Source organism: Mus caroli, unplaced genomic scaffold (genome assembly GCF_978045245.1).
Source record: "Mus caroli unplaced genomic scaffold, Mus_caroli_1 scaffold_9, whole genome shotgun sequence".
Classification (NCBI taxonomy): domain Eukaryota; kingdom Metazoa; phylum Chordata; class Mammalia; order Rodentia; family Muridae; genus Mus; species Mus caroli.
The window spans coordinates 66,509,816-66,525,599 of record NW_028227264.1 but is presented as its reverse complement, the minus strand read 5'-3'; the positions used below and the strand labels follow the sequence as shown (position 1 = coordinate 66,525,599).

The window sequence follows — 15,784 nt, the reverse complement described above, 5'->3', positions numbered from 1 at the left end:
ACATGTGGTCTGAGGACTTGAGTCTAATGGGTAGACTTGAAACCAGGTAGACTGAGTTTCCCAACATGTCACTCGGGCCTAAATCTGAAGCCAGTGCTGATTAATAATTCCACAAGTGTGTTTTCTTCTTTGAGGTTAAAATACAAACCGTCAGTGTGGGCTCCCGGTAAGGCAGTGAATATTTACTCTGTCGGTCACTCACTGGGCTGTCCTGGCCAGCTGGCCCAATATCTTTGGCATCTGAGTTTCTTCACTGAATTGGGTGAACGGAACTCGGCTGAGAATATCAAATAAAATCCACAAGGGGGTCAGAACCAAATTAGGACCTGGCTTATCCTGAGCCTGTGGTTGATATTTGGCATAGTATGTTCTTCCTGGTCCTAATCCTAGCTTTTTGAAGTCTGCCACGGTGTTAGACAACCTGTTAGTGGCCCCTTAATAAGTAATTTATTGGTTTGAGTCACCGGGCTATTGTTTGAAAAACAATAACCAAGAAACCCATGACTTGAAATAGGCGAAGCTTCCTGGGGTTTCACCTGTCCCAAGAGACATGACAAGTGAGGTTCAAAGGTTTTGATCTGTGTTTGAGATTTCTGGACCCTGAAGCGGACACGCTTAGATCCATTCTCTTCTGGCCACTTGAGGCATTAAAGGAGCTGTTAGGGGGCATCTCTGGATCAGCTGTAACAAAATCCAATGAGACCAGAAGATGATGGAGTCACAGGACACCACTGGTGTCCCAGAGCTTCCTTCTCAGTGTGTCAAACGTCATACCTGCAGCTTTCCACATACCGTCTGCTACCCCGTTACACGATGTAAACCTGGTGTCTCCTGAGTGTGTAACAGGCGTTTATGTTAAACATTTCCATTTTCCCTCTACTCAAAACAAGTCTCTGCAAATTGCTGATCTTTGTTTGAAATTTTGTTCGGTTCCTTGCCTGCCTCTTCCTCCTTTCTTTCCTTTCCTTCTCGATTCTTGTTTAAATTTCTCTGTTTTGAGCCAGGCGTGGTGGTGGCGCATGCCTTTAATCCCAGCACTTGGGAGGCAGAGGCAGGCGGATTTCTGAGTTCGAGGCCAGCCTGGTCTACTGAGTGAGCTCCAGGACAGCCAGGGATACACAGAGAAACCCTGTCTCAAAAAACAAAACAGAACCCCAAAACAACAACAAAAAAATTTCTCTGTTTTTCTGCTTCTCTTTCTCATTTCTCTTCCTCCATCTCTTCTTTCTCTTCTTCTTCTTTTCTTTCTTCCTCCTCTTTCTTATTCTTCTCTTCCTTCTCCTCTCCCTCCATCTCTTTTTTTTGGTTGTAATGGGTAAAAGGCTGTACCCCTGTCCAACCCTTCCAAAGATGCAAACTAAGGGTAAGGATGTATCCCAGCCAGAATGCCTTGGGTGCACCTTAGGGGAAGGAGTCTCTAAAACAGCAGATCTCAGCCTGGGAGTCTTGACCCCTTTGGAGGCCACATGACCCTTTCTCAGGGATCACCCAAGACCATCAGGGAAACACATATATTTACATTACAATTCATAACAGAAGCAGAATTACAGTTAAGAAGTAGCAATGAGAGACATTGTACAGTTGAAGGTCACCATGACATGAGGAACTGTACTAAAGGGTGTCCGCCTTAGGAAGGTTGAGAACCACTGTTCTAAATAGAGACTGCCTGCCAGCTGGGACATTAGGTCCTTTTGCTTTGGGCTAATCCCACAGTGTGTATCAGGTTACTAGAATTCAGTTGGAAACACTGTTGTGGTACTCCTTGTCAAATTATTCCAAAATATATGGGTCAGAAATACCAAAAGGTCATCAACAGCTTTCCTGTGCCTTAAGTGAAACTTTCTGTCTTGAGCGAATATTCACCATAGGAGTTGGGTTGTGTTTGTGCTCCTAAAAGTTGATATGCCATCACCAATAATGTATTGGGTTGTAAAATATCTATCCTGGACTCTAGGGGCAAGCAAAAAGAAGGTTCTGGAGCTGAATATGTTTTTCTAATACAAATTTTATGAGTTACATAAATGGTGATATCTTTTAAAATGTATCAGTGGGCTCTGTTTCCTGTTTTGTTACAGTATACATTCTGTTCCTTCACATTTTCGGATGTTACTAAATCAGTAATTTAATAGCCAAGCAGGTATTTAAAGTACCCCTAACCCCAGAATCCCTTAAGGAACCTCTCCGATTGGCAGAGTGAAAAATATGCCCACCATGCCAGAATATGAAGATGCCTGTGTTGCCTTAATTAATCAATTTATTTGTGTGTGTGTAGTGGGTGGTGCCTCTCCCAACCCCTCTTTCTCTTTTAGAAAAAAAGAACATTCTTATCTAGATTTTGGCCAGAGATCTTGCAGGGTTTTGTGCTCATGGCCTTATAGATCTCATGTGAAGCAAACACACTGCTAGCTGCTCAGCTGGACCAGCAGTCTTTAGAAGATGAGTTTTGATTGACAAGCTAGAAAGAAGAGAAAAGCCATGAGCCACAGAGTCCTTCTGTGGTAGCTGAGGACATTATACAATATTACTCTAGAAAAATATAACATTTCTGTTTTCAGCTATAAGTCTTTGCTTTCTACTGAACTAAACCTAATCAGCATTTATTAGTGCTATGAGGGGATCACTGAGGGGTCAAAGGTGAGGATGGTATCAGCCCATTTGTCTGTAGGTGCTTCTTTCATTGGCAGCATGAGATTTCTTTTCCCCTCCTCTCCAGAAATGCACACTGGCATTATTATGTAGTTCTTGGAAATGTCCAGAGATAGCATTCCCTGACCCAGGATGGAGGCAGGGGCATGAAGTACTTCTCCATTGGCTTATCGTCTGCTTAGAAGAAAGCAACCTACTCCCCAGAGACAGTTGACACCTGAGTTTAGCACCTTATTGCACAGAGCTCATTTTGTCACCACATGGTAGCATACAGTGTGTCACATGTCTGGGCTTTGCTTATCAATTTTGTTGTTGTTGTTTTTTGGGTTTTTTTGAGACAGGGTTTCTCTGTATAGCCCTGGCTGTCCTGGAACTCACTTTGTAGACCAGGCTGGCCTCGAACTCAGAAATCCGCCTGCCTCTGCCTCCCGAGTGCTGGGATTAAAGGCGTGCGCCACCACGCCCGGCTGCTTATCAATTTCTAATGTAGCAAAGTATTCTAGCCGCACCATCTTAGTCATTTATTCCTCCCAGTTTCTGTGTGTCAGGGGCCTGAGTGGAGGATATCTGGGTGTCTCCATCTTGACAAACTGCGACCACAATGTGAGCTCAGGTTTTTGCTACGACAAAACTCAGCTGAAGGTGAATCAACTTCCAGGTTTATTCTCTTGTCCTCCAGAAGGTCTGACATCCCAAGGGTTGTTGGCCTGGATATCAGGTGGGCTCCTGCTAGGACACATGGACACCTGTGTGTATCCTGTCACACATGGTAAGCCATTTTCAGAAGTGGCATCCCATCCCTCTTAATTCTGTTGATCAGAATGGGAATTTATGTGTCATCCATACTCAGACATAGATATGGAGGGAAGAGAGTTGGGTATTTGGAGACCTCTAAGTGACCTCCTATGACCTTCGGGAACAGAGCTGATTTTCATCTCGGACAGCTGAGGCTGCTGTGGGTTGAAGGATGTTCTTGCTCTGTCTTGTTCTTTTATTTCCTCCTTCTTTTTATTAGGTAGCCTCCTTGGGCAGTTCTTTCCCCAAACACCTCCTCCCTCTTGTAGGCATGTAATTATAGATGACATACACACCAGACAGCAGATTGCTTTAATCTTTTAAAGATTTGTTAGTCTTACAGCGTGTCAACAAGCCATATTGAGTCTTTTTAAAAACCTAATGTCTTGATCAATGCATTTGAGGAGTTTAGCTCCAAGGGGCATTGTATCTGATGTGGGTAAATCATGGCAAGCCAGTAGCCGATAGAAGCAGGTGCCATACTGCATAAGAAAGTGGAATCTGTACGGTATAGTCATTGAGAAGGGACATTAAATCAGGATGGCTGTGAAAGACAACTAAAAAGCCAGATAAAAGGCATCTTTCCTTGGATTTCTGTTTCTAATGAGCAAGGTCATTAAAGAAAGGTGAACAAATGAACCCTCCTCCATGCCCTTCAACCTCAGTGCACCGACTCAGAGGAACAGCAGGCCTTCTGTCCCCTGAATTCCATGGAAATTAGCCATTCCCGTGAGGAGACTGACCTATTTCTCTTTAAGGACTAACTCAAGTCGGTTTCCAGCAATGTGTTCCAGATCTACAAAGGCACTAAGTGTTTGAATAGAAGATACCAGGAAATCGATTTCTGACAACTTAACAAACAAAACAACACAACTATGTACATCTTATTTACTTATGGTGTCAGGGCTGTGTGTGTAGGTGTTACAACATACACCTGAAGGTCAGAGGAGACAACCTGTGGGACTCTGTTCCCTTCTTCTACCATATGGATTCAGGAGACTGGACTCAGATCAGCAGGCACCTTTACCCACTAAGCCATCTTGGCAGCCCCTGATCAATGTTTAATATTGTAAACGACTCCTGGGGAAGTATTTGTGCAAAGCCTAGGGGAACATTGACCAAAATGGGACTAGACTCAAAAAGGGAGCCTGCCTCAATGGTAAAGGACACAAGTAGGCTGCATGCTCTCTTCAAAGTCTTCCGCTGCCTTTGAAGTTGACCTCAGACCATCTTCCCTTACTTACTTTTTTTCTGTCTACCCAGACCTTCCCTGGCTACCCTGCTTCGTCCTTGCCCTCAAGCTGAAGCTCTCTGCCCCTCCCCCGGTACAGCTTCTTCTCGCTTCTTGTTTGTGATTTTGTTTACTTTCTGGCTCTTCTGCTCTACTCCCCCAACCCACTCCCAGTCTATATACTCAGAGGTAACCATGGAGACCAGAAGGACAGTGAGTTTTGTCTCCTTCATTTTGGCCAAACACCATCCTGCCTGACACATAGTTGGTGTTCAGTAGTTAATGGATTAAAAAAAAAAAAAAAACATTGCTTGTGACCACTTGGCATTAGGCACACTCAATGGAGGCCTGACTGATTCCTGGTCACACCTCAACCACTACACTGGTGTCCCATGAGTCAGAGTCTTAATTCCAGATCTTTCCTGTCTGGTGAAGCTTAGCATTGATGCTCCCAGCATCAAGGATGGAAGTGCCAATGAATTTTAGCCTTTTCAGGCAATATACCCTTTATGAAGGGCATATTTGTATTTATTCATCCATTTCTCTCCTTGGTTGACCTTCAGCCTGGTCCTGTTGCAGAGTCAGGGCAGTATCCTGGGGTCAGCTAGAATTCAGTCAGGGAACGCTAGAATAAAATCTCTCCTGACTACATGGGATAAAGTTCATCTCATGAACATTTCCCTGCAAAGATGCTGCCTTCTAAGTTCCCTTCTGGGCCTGATGATGAGAATATCCAATAGAATTTAATCATTCATTCATTCATTCATTCATTCATCCATTCCCAAGCTCCACCTGGAATACACAGGACATTGGGAAAAGGACGCTGTGTAAGTTTGACCCCCACCTTTCAAAATACACTTAGGAAAATTCAGGCTTTATTCTTTAATTTATACCATCTCCCTGAGATTACCAGAGTTGGAACTAGAAGGTTATAGATGCCCAGAACTGTTCTTTGCATTGGACCCCACACCACAGCTTCTAAACCTGACTAGAAATATCATCCACAGCAGTTGCAAATTGACTCTTTCCTCAATTCAGGCATATTCAAAAATGCTCAAGAATTTTTTTTTTTTTTCCAAACTGAGCTGAGGGGTTTTGATTGAAGGCCGGCTCATTTATGGAAGCATAGCATCTCCAGAAAACTAGAAACTAGGACGTAAGGATACAAAGCTCTTTAAGTGATCCAGTATAGGATAATTACATTATTATACAAAGCTGTAGGCCTCAAATTAGCCCGGTACCGTCGTACGTGTGTGAACTGGTGAGTGAGCACAGCTAAAAAGTGTTTAACAAGAGGGAGCATGCCCAGATCGTGTGTGTGTGTGTGTGTGTGTGTGTGTGTGTGTGTGTGTGTGTGTAACCAGAAGGCAATACGAGCAAGGGGATTTCCTTGATGTCTACATAAAAGTTTCCTGAATGGATGCAGTTCAGTCTCGAAGTGATTCTGTCCCCATTAAGGCCAATAAAAGCAAGAGTATAGCAAGAGTCTATCTCTGCCAGGTAACAGTGAGCTTTAATTCAGGTCTCCTCTGCCTCCTCTGTCCTGTACCAACAGAGGCAAATTCCCTTCATCTTTATTGATCTGAAATGATGCTTTGTTTTGAGACAGGGTTTCATATAGCCCAGACTGGCTTCCAACTGACTGTATGGCCAAAGGTGACCTTGAACTGCTGAGTCTCTGGCCTCTACTCCCTGAGTGCTGGGATTACAGCTATGAGTCACCAGGCCCGGTGGATAAGGTTCTAGTATAGAATCCAGGGCTTCATACACACCAGGCAAGCATGCTACCAAAGGAAATGCAAAGTTGGCTCATTCCTTTGAGTGTTTGTACAATGTCCTGCTGAACTGTATATGAGACTAGAGGGGGAGAGTCATGTATTGATTTTAAACAAACAAACAAACAACAAAGCAAAAACAGGAGCCCTAAGAGTAATGGTTTTGAGTTATTCCACATAACAGATCTGTCATGCGTGGTGGTGGAATTTTGGAGGCAATGTAACCAGTTAACTTCAGCAGAACGTTCATATGGAAGGCAAGTAAGACAGCTACATTGTCAAGGTTTTCACTGTACAGGGATGAGGACCTGGGTTCAAGTTTTGGTACCCACCACAAAGCTGTGCCTATAATCTCAGTGCTGGGGAGAAAGACAGGAGAGTTCCCAATAGATGAATCAGTAAGGGGCCAGGTTCAAGTCAGAGAGTGTATTTTAAAAGCTAAGTAGAAGGTGATTTAGGAAGACAACTGGTCATGCCTCCATGTGTACACACACACACACACACACACACACACACGAACACACAAAGAATGCTCTCATCGGTAGCTCAGGTGAGCTCCCACCCTGAGATTTATCCCCATTTATCTTTTTTGATTTGTTACCATTTTAGGGTCCAGAGCTAAGTATATGGGTACCAAGCTATATAAAGCCATCTGAAAGCAGTTAAAGAATAGATTATGGAGTTAGCAGTCCATTAATTTGTCTGAAGGAAGCCCAGCCAAACTCAGGCTTCAACTCAGTTTTCCTCACTGGGATCCAATTTCTTGTTCTCTGTGAAAATTGTGCTTAACTTGAAGGAGGCAAAACAAGAGAGAAGAACTGGAGATTAATTGGAGGCCATCTGGGGAGGTTTCTTCCCCCTGACACTTACTTTGATGGAAGAAGAGAGATGTTCTCCTGCTCAGAGGAGCAGTCTGCCACCTAGCAGGACTTCATTTAGCAGGCTTTAACATGTAGTTAGGAACCTATAATACTTAAGGTTTTGTTTGCTTTTCTACTGCTTGCTTGATATGCCAGTGCTGTGGGCCTTACCCTGAAGGATCGTCACACTCCTGGTCATGTGACACAAACCACATGGTACCTCAGAGCAGTGCTCCTTAGCTTGATTGTGCAAGGACAGATTCCCATGGTTCCCGGAGCTATGGACTTTACCTGAGTGACTGTCAAGGGTAATGGAGATGCTGGAAGAGGAGGGGCTGAGATGGAAAACTTGAACTCAGTGGCCAAGAAACCTTCACGGTGAATCTTTTCCATGAAGCTCAAAGAATAAGACAAACCCTCGCATAGATTAAGAGCTATCTTCACCACCCAGAGCAGAAGATCTCTGTATTTTTAATTAGAATTGAATAACAATGTCTAACTTGCCTTGGAGGCAAAGCCGCTATCAGAATGAGGCATCTCAGGAAAAGTTCAATGGATAGATGGAAAGAAAGAAAAGGAAAGAAAGAAAGACAGAGAGAGAGAGAGAGAGAGAAGACAGACAGATTCATAATAAACAAATAAACATAATAATTTTTAAGGGATGGCAAGATCACTCAGTGGGTACCTCCAGACTCGACAAACAGGGTTCTATTCCCAAACCAACAAGATGGAAGGAATGAATAAATTTCCACAAGTTGTCCTCTGAATGCCCTCTACATGCATGCTGTAGCTGGCATTTTCTCTCTCTCTCCCTTTCCCTCTTCTTCTTCCTTCCCCAACCCTTCTCTCTCTCTCTCTCTCTCTCTCTCTCTCTCTCTCTCTCTCTCTCTCTCTCTCTCTCTCTCTCTCTCTCTCTTTCACACACACACACACACACACACACACACACACAAAGTAGAAGACATTTTTCATGAAAATGTTTTTCACATCATGCCTGTGCTCCTTATGTCTACAGTCCTGAGACATAAGAGAGATTCCCAAGAGACACAAGAATGGCACCCAGCTCTTTGGGAAGAACAAGAGAGTTAAGCAAGTGTACAGCTGTGATTCCACACACACACACACAAAGCTTATCATCTGAGCTCTCACTGAAGAAGACAGAATCATGCAATTCAGCAGCAAATACTGATGCCAAAGAAAGGCTTAGCATTCTGTTTCAGGTAATAATAGCAGCGATTCCCACTGGGGGCACCAACTTAGAGCCAATAGCTTTTTTATTTTGCTTCATAAGGACATTAGGAAATGATAGGTATCATCTATTTCCATCCTTGTAGCAGAGAGGTTGGTATTAACCCAGACGAAAGATAAGGACTTGAATAGAATATGTCTGTGGGGTCTGCCCTTGTCTGGGCTGCTCATTTCTTCTCTCCATCGGCCTATGTAGACTTCATCACCAGAGCTCCCAAGCCCTGGTGGTTCCATGGATTTCAGCCATAGTGGTGTCCTCCCAGGATTGGAAAGAGGGGTGTCTAAAGGCAGTTGTGTTTTCTTTTGTCCTTCCTATGACTACCTAAGCTGATGGTGGAAGGGTCTGCCCCATCCTGGTCACTAACCCTGCCCTTTTGTGACCTTCTAGGAGGTGCTACTGAGTTGGTACCAGCCTAGGTTCCTATGTTAGCCATGTCTTGTGTTTCCTTTATGGAGTGCCACCTTATAGACTCAGTTTTTGGTTCGTCCCTTTGTAACCCATTGGATTATCTTGACCAATTATCCTATTTCTCTCTCTCTCTCTCTCTCTCTCTCTCTCTCTCTCTCTCTCTCTCTCTTTGGGGTCTTGGGAGTTACAAAGACAGTCTTTGACATCAGCCAGTGTAGTATGATGAAGCCCTGTGTGTTTCCTTCATCTTCCTCCCTCTACCACTGATGTATAAAGCTTCCCTATCTCTGTCTGTTTCCCTGGCATCTGCACATTTGTGCTCACCCTGCATGAGTGACCGGGAAAGCAGCTGAACAAAGCGGGAAGGGCCTCCTCCTTCTATAGAACTTGGAAGGGGGCCTTGTAAATCAGGGGGTGACCATAGAGCTCAGCACTCAGGGACAGCTCTCCCCTTACTGGCAAACACCACTGCATATCCTATGTATGCCTGTCCAAGCAGAGTGTGCTCTAAGAGTTGACATGATTGTTCTCTTCATTCTTGGATGCCATAGGATGAAAATGTTTCATTCTCTTTTAAAAAGAAAGTGATAATTTCTTTTGAGAATTTTACAATGCGCTGTGAACACTGATCCATCCCCTCCCCTCCCCTGGCCCTTCTCTTAAAACTCTCCCTTCCTTCCACCTAACTTTTGAGTTTTCTCCCCCGTCAAGTCTAGTGTGTATTGCTCAACTAGTTTTGGGAGTGGGACCTGTTCTGGCATGTAGTCAGCCTACCAGGGATCACATTATTAGAGCAAATGGACCCCCGCCTCCCCCTGCAGCTATGAAATGCCAACCACCCCTTTGCTAGTAGTAGATTGCCACGCCCACACCCCCACTTTCATGCAGGGATCTTCTTTGGCTTGAGTTTTCGCAGGTATTATGTATGCTGTTACAGTTGCTGTGAGTTCTTAGCGGCAGCTGCCCTGTTGTGTCCAGAAACACAGTTTCCTTGATGTTATCTACCACCTCTGACCCATATTCTTTCCAGCTCCCTCTCTCCCGTGATTATCCCTGAGCCTTGAGGGTGAGAAGTGGGGATGGGAGAGGGGGAGGGGGAGGGTGTGGTATGTATGTTTCATTTTAAAGCTGAGTACTCTATTCTCTCAATTCTCAATGGCACGTTGACCCGTTCTTGTGGCACCCAATGGACTATTAGTTCAATCTTCCAGTTTGTGTAGTTTTGCTACCACAAGTTACTGTTCTGTGTCTCCATGTTCTGGCATGTTTTAAGCACTACAAAGCACTTTGTGAAATCTGAGCTGTTCATGGCCATTTGAGATGAACACTTCCTGCTCTTATCCCCCCATCCCTCCCTGTCCCTCATGAGCCTTCTGCTGCAACTTGCATGACTGTGCATCTTCATCTTAGGGCTTAGCTGACTCTATAGTTCTGTTCTATGGTGGTCTGCCATGGTGGGGGGGTGGGGGGCTCAGAGGCTCTCTGTTGACAGAATTTGTTAGCAAAGACATAGGCTTAGCTATGTGTCAAAAATTCATTGAAGTTGTTTAAAGACATTGAGAGTTTCAAAACTCTCTCTGGTCTAGGTCTATAGCTGGTCCCAGGCTATGAGTGTTGTGAGGTATCTGATTCCTGATCTCATTTTTCAATATTATAATCTAAAGCCATGCTGGTTTGTTCTGTGGACAGGAACTAGAAGGTTCCAATTTCATGTCTAAGTGCTGCTGATCATGACTTGGTCACATGGATGCTGTAAGGGAAGCAGAGAGATGGGCTTATATCTTGAAGGTTATCTACGAGAAGAAAACGAAGAGTACCTATTGAGGAAAACTTAGCCATAGCTATAGTGTTTCTTAACTCCCCTCATGTCAAGGGACATATTATTGATCACGTTAGCAAAATCAGCTACATAGTCCACTGAGTTGATGCTCAGACCCCAAATGCTGGAGCCCAGCTGACCGTTTGGAATCAAACTTTAGGATGTAGTCACAGGCTTTCGAGGTGAATATGCGAAACCTCACCAGGAGTGACTTCTTCAAAGACTGAAACACAGAAAAGGAAAATCTGGACCTTGATTGCACCTAAGAATATGTCTCCTCCACCTTCTCTCTCCGGAGGTGTGGAATGAGGAAGTAGACAACCAGGAGCCAGCAAAGCGGAGTGTAGCCCTAAGGTGTCAGGCAGCTGTGCAGGCAGCTGTGGGGGCAGCTGTGGGGGCAGCTGTGGGGGTAGCTGACCTCCGGCGTCTCCTCCGTATCTCTGAGCCAATCACCTTTGGTCAAGACCAGACTCTCTTCTCAAAGACGTACATGCAGTCAACAGCCTTGGGACTCAAAGACAGTGACATCAAACCAAAAAATAAAAAAATTAAAAATTAAAAAATTAAAAAAAAAACAGGTCCAACACCAGAGACCTGAGTTCCCTAAGCTTGTCTCTTCTCAGCAAGGCGCTCCAAGGGTGGGCAGCTCTGTCCTGATCTGTGTTCCCCTCAAGGAGGTGGATCTTAGAGAAACTGCCACAGATGCGTGAAAAGTGGACCCATGTGAGAGGTGCAGACATCACTGGGTTCCTCTTAACACAAAGAGGATTTTACTTCAAGGGTAATTTGAGTCAAAAGCTGCTAGGAAAACAAAAAATAAGAAAATATTGTGTCCTGCCGGGCGATGGTGGCGCATGCCTTTAATCCCAACACTTGGGAGGCAGAGGCAGGCAGATTTCTGAGTTCGGGGCCAGCCTGGTCTACAGAGTGAGTTCCAGGACAGCCAGGACCATACAGAGAAACCCTGTCTTGACAAACGAAAGAAAGAAAGAAAGAAAGAAAGAAAGAAAGAAAGAAAGAAAGAAAGAGAGAGAGAGAGAGAGAGAGAGAGAGAGAGAGAGAAAGAGAGAGAGAGAGAAGGAAGGAAAGAAAGAAAGAAAGAAAGAAAGAAAGAAAGAAAGAAAGAAAGAAAGAAAGAAAGAAAGAGGAAAGAGGAAGAAAGGGAGGAAGAAAGAAAGAAAGAGAGAAAGAGAGAAAGAAAGAAAGAAAGAAAGAAAGAAAGAGAGAGAGAGAGAGAGAGAGAGAGAGAGAGAAAGAAAGAAAGAAAGAAAGAAAGAAAGAAAGAAAGAAAGAAAGAAAGAAAGAAAGAAAGAAAGAAAGAAAGAAAGAAAGAGCTGGCTGTGGTGGCACATGCCTTTAATCCCAGCACTTGGGAGGCAGAGGCAGGCAGATTTCTGAGTTCGAGGCTAGCCTGGTCTACAAAGTGAGTTCCAGGACAGTCAAGGCTATGCAGAGAAACTCGAAACAAACAAACAAACAAACAAACAAAATGAAACAAATTATTGAAATACAGCATTCATTACAAAATAATAGTATAGTACCACAGAGGAAGACAGCGATTGTTGTGTGGAATCTCATCACCTAACATGGAATTAAGTTGCACCTCTGAATGTAAAAAGGACAAAATGTTTGGACGAGGACACTGATTTTTTTTTTTTTTGAGACCCGAGATTAGGCAAAAAACAAAAATAAAATAAAATAAAATAAAGCAACTCACAATCCATAAGAGAAAAGAGACTGAGCCAGTGAGAAACACGTGGATCTACGAATTCTTCAATGAAATTCTTGGCCTGTTACAGCGAGAAGACATTATTTCTTTTTCCCCAAAGATCTGCTTTACTCTATATTTGTGTGTGTGTCCATGTGTGTGTCTGTGTACAAATGCTAGCACATGTGTGACCAGGTACCCCCAGAGGCCTGGAGAGCTATGAGGTTGCTCAGATCCGGACCTCTAGGTGTTGGTGAGGTGTCTAACGTCAGTGCTGGAAACCAAAGTCAGTACTATGGAAAACCAGCAAGCACTCCCTGTAACTACTGAGCAGTCTTCCCGGCCCCTAGAGGGTATATTGTCAATCAACAAATCTGACAAAAGACTTGAGTCCAGAAGTTGCCAAACCACTCAAAGCTCAAGGCTCAACCAAATTTTAAGCCTGTAAGATTTAAGTATATAATAATAATTTTTTTAAAAAACCTAACCCCTGAAAACTAATATTTTGGATTCGTTAGTCATGTGGTGAAATGGAACTGGAAACTGACGAGAGGCGAGAAAGCACCATGCACACAGTTAATTAGCAGTGACAGTGTCTAGCCATGGCAGGGATGAGGAAAGCTGTTAGGATGCAAAATGGTCGAGCTATCCCAGAAAGAATTGGGTGGTTGCGATCCTTCACCCAGGTATTTAGAGACCCGAGAACCTGTGTTTGTAGAAAGACCCCAGCATTGTATCCGTTCTGTTTATAATTACCCAAACTGGAACATCCCAGAAGACCATGTGATTGGTTGAGTATAACTTTGTATCTGTCGATCCAGTGGGCACCTGCTCTCTGGAGAGGGATTCAAGCTTTATCTTCAGGCAGCAACATGGCCGGCTCCCAAGGTGCTGTGCTGTATGAGAAAAGCCATCCCAAAGGGGATTCAATGTGTGTGTGACACTTTAAGACAGGATGATAGATCAGTGGTTGCTGGAAGTTGGTGGGAGAGGGGTCATGACCGAGAAATATAAGGGCCTTTTGACATGTTTTTTTTAAATTAGGTATTTATTTCATTTACATTTCCAATGCTATCCCAAAAGTCCCCCACACGCTCCTCCACCAAACTCCCCCCCCCCCCCCAACTCCCACTTCTTGGCCCTGTCGTTCCCCTGTACTGAAGCATATAAAGTTTGCACAACCAGTGGGCCTCTCTTTCCACTGATGGCCGACTAGGCCATCTTCTGATACATACGCAGCTAGAGACACAAGCTCGGGGGGGGGGGGGGGGGCGGGTACTGGTTAGTTCATATTGTTGTTCCACCTATAGGGTTGCAGATCCCTTTAGCTCCTTGATTACTTTCTCTAGCTCCTCCATTGGGGGCCCTATGATCCATCCAATAGCTGACTGTGAGCATCCACTTCTGTATTTGTTAGGCCCCAGCATAATCTCACAAGAGACAGCTATATCTGGGTCCTTCTTTTAACGTGTTTTTAAAAGGAACATTTCTTTTTTTTTTTTTTTTTTTTGGTTTTTCGAGACAGGGTTTCTCTGTGTAGCCCTGGCTGTCCTGGAACTTACTTTGTAGACCAGGCTGGCCTTGAACTCAGAAATCCACCTGCCTCTGCCTCCCAAGTGCTGGGATTAAAGGCGTGCGCCACCACGCCCGGCAAAAGGAACATTTCTTGTCTGGCAATAAAGATATCAGTGGCTATAAGGGTTGGTGAAGAACTTTGTAAACATGTAACATTTTCATGGAAGTCGTAGGTGATGAAATACATTCTCAAGTACTAATAGATTAATGAGAATGGCTACATGGTCGTATAGATTCTGTAAATCTCTTTACTGTCTAGCTTCGTAGTGTGAAATCTGGTACCTGCTTCCATCCTCGCTCCAACGCAGTGCCTGCCATGGGCTGAGGGCTCAGGGAAACCCTTCTGTGCTCTTGATGGAGGATGAGTGAAAAAAAATCCAATAGTAACTTCATGAATTTTGATTTTTGGTTGGGCCCTGTGTATCCCCTGGAGTGAGCCAGGCATTCCCTAGGACTCCTGGACTGTCCTTGGAGAATCTCAGCTACAATGGACTGAGCCGTATTTTAGTTGTCTTCTAACTATCCTGTCTTGTTTTTTTTTTCCCCTGTGTCCACATGTCCTCTGGTTTTGCTCCATGACATGGTTCAAATTGATCAAATTTATTTAAAGAAGCAACTCTCTATATTTCATACAACTAGAAAAAAATAAACTCTGTTTCCAGTCATTCAAATAACCACAAAATAGTTAAGCTGGGAATTATGTGATCATTGTAATACATTTTCCTTGATTAATTGTATGTGTTGTGTAAAGATGTATAATATGCCTACACACATAATATACATACACACATATCCCTTGACTTTGCCATTAATCTAGCATTTAATCAATACATAAGTGAGCCTCATTGACATTCTTTATGTCCTTACCCCTTGTTTCCAATGACACATGCATTGTAGGTGAGTATGTACACTCCTGCATATGTGTGTGTGTTTTCCTGAGAATCATCCAAATCCATCTCAGCATATCACACTTTAGAAACCATAAAGGTAGCACATGGCTAACTCTGATAAACCTTTTTGCCGACCCAGTGAATCCTAGCCATGACTGTAGCCTGCAGCTGATATCATAAGCCTTTTAAAGAAAATACCTGTCAAAATAGTTGCAGCCCAAGAAGGTTAGAGAAGTTGCTCCCTGTTTCATAGCAACAAAGTCCAGGCCTGGGATTTGAACCCCGGCACCCAGGCTGCAAAGTCACCTAGATAGGAATCCTAGATTGCCATCGGAGCCTGGTGGTGAGTCAGCACTAGGGTGTGTCCCTGGCCTTCAGGGCCCTCATCAGGTACACAAAAGGAGATGGATCAAATCAAAATGAGTCCACTGAAATAGCTGGTGTCAGCGCCCAACTGAGCAGGCTGGGGACCTGGCCTGGATGAAACTCTTAGCCTAGAGGGGATTTTACATCTTGAAAGAAAGAAAGCATGTGCTGTTTGGTTTCTGGTGGTTTCAGTTGTTGGTTTTGGTCTTGCTTGTTCCTTTTTTTTTTTTTTTTTTTCATCTCCTTCCTTGTTTTGTTTTATAAGAAAAGATTGAAGTCTAGGTTTTTGTGTTGTGTGTAAATTTTCCAACCTTTATCACATGCGGAAGGGCCTTGGGGGTTGGCTGCTCTGTGACTTCTGGCCTGGATTATCTTTTCTGACTTAGAGAATTCGTGCTCCAGTGAACTGTTTTTTGTTTTTTTGGTTTTTTTTTTTTTTTTTTTTTTTTTTTTGGTACAGTG

The 15,784-nt window shown here is 43.8% G+C and overlaps 1 protein-coding gene across 2 annotated transcripts in view; it reads left to right on the top strand.

Annotated features, from left to right (window-relative positions):
- The window catches only part of Arid5b (AT-rich interaction domain 5B), a 183,429-nt gene that overhangs the window by 14,364 nt on the left and 153,281 nt on the right, over nucleotides 1-15,784 (top strand). The window lies entirely within an intron of this gene.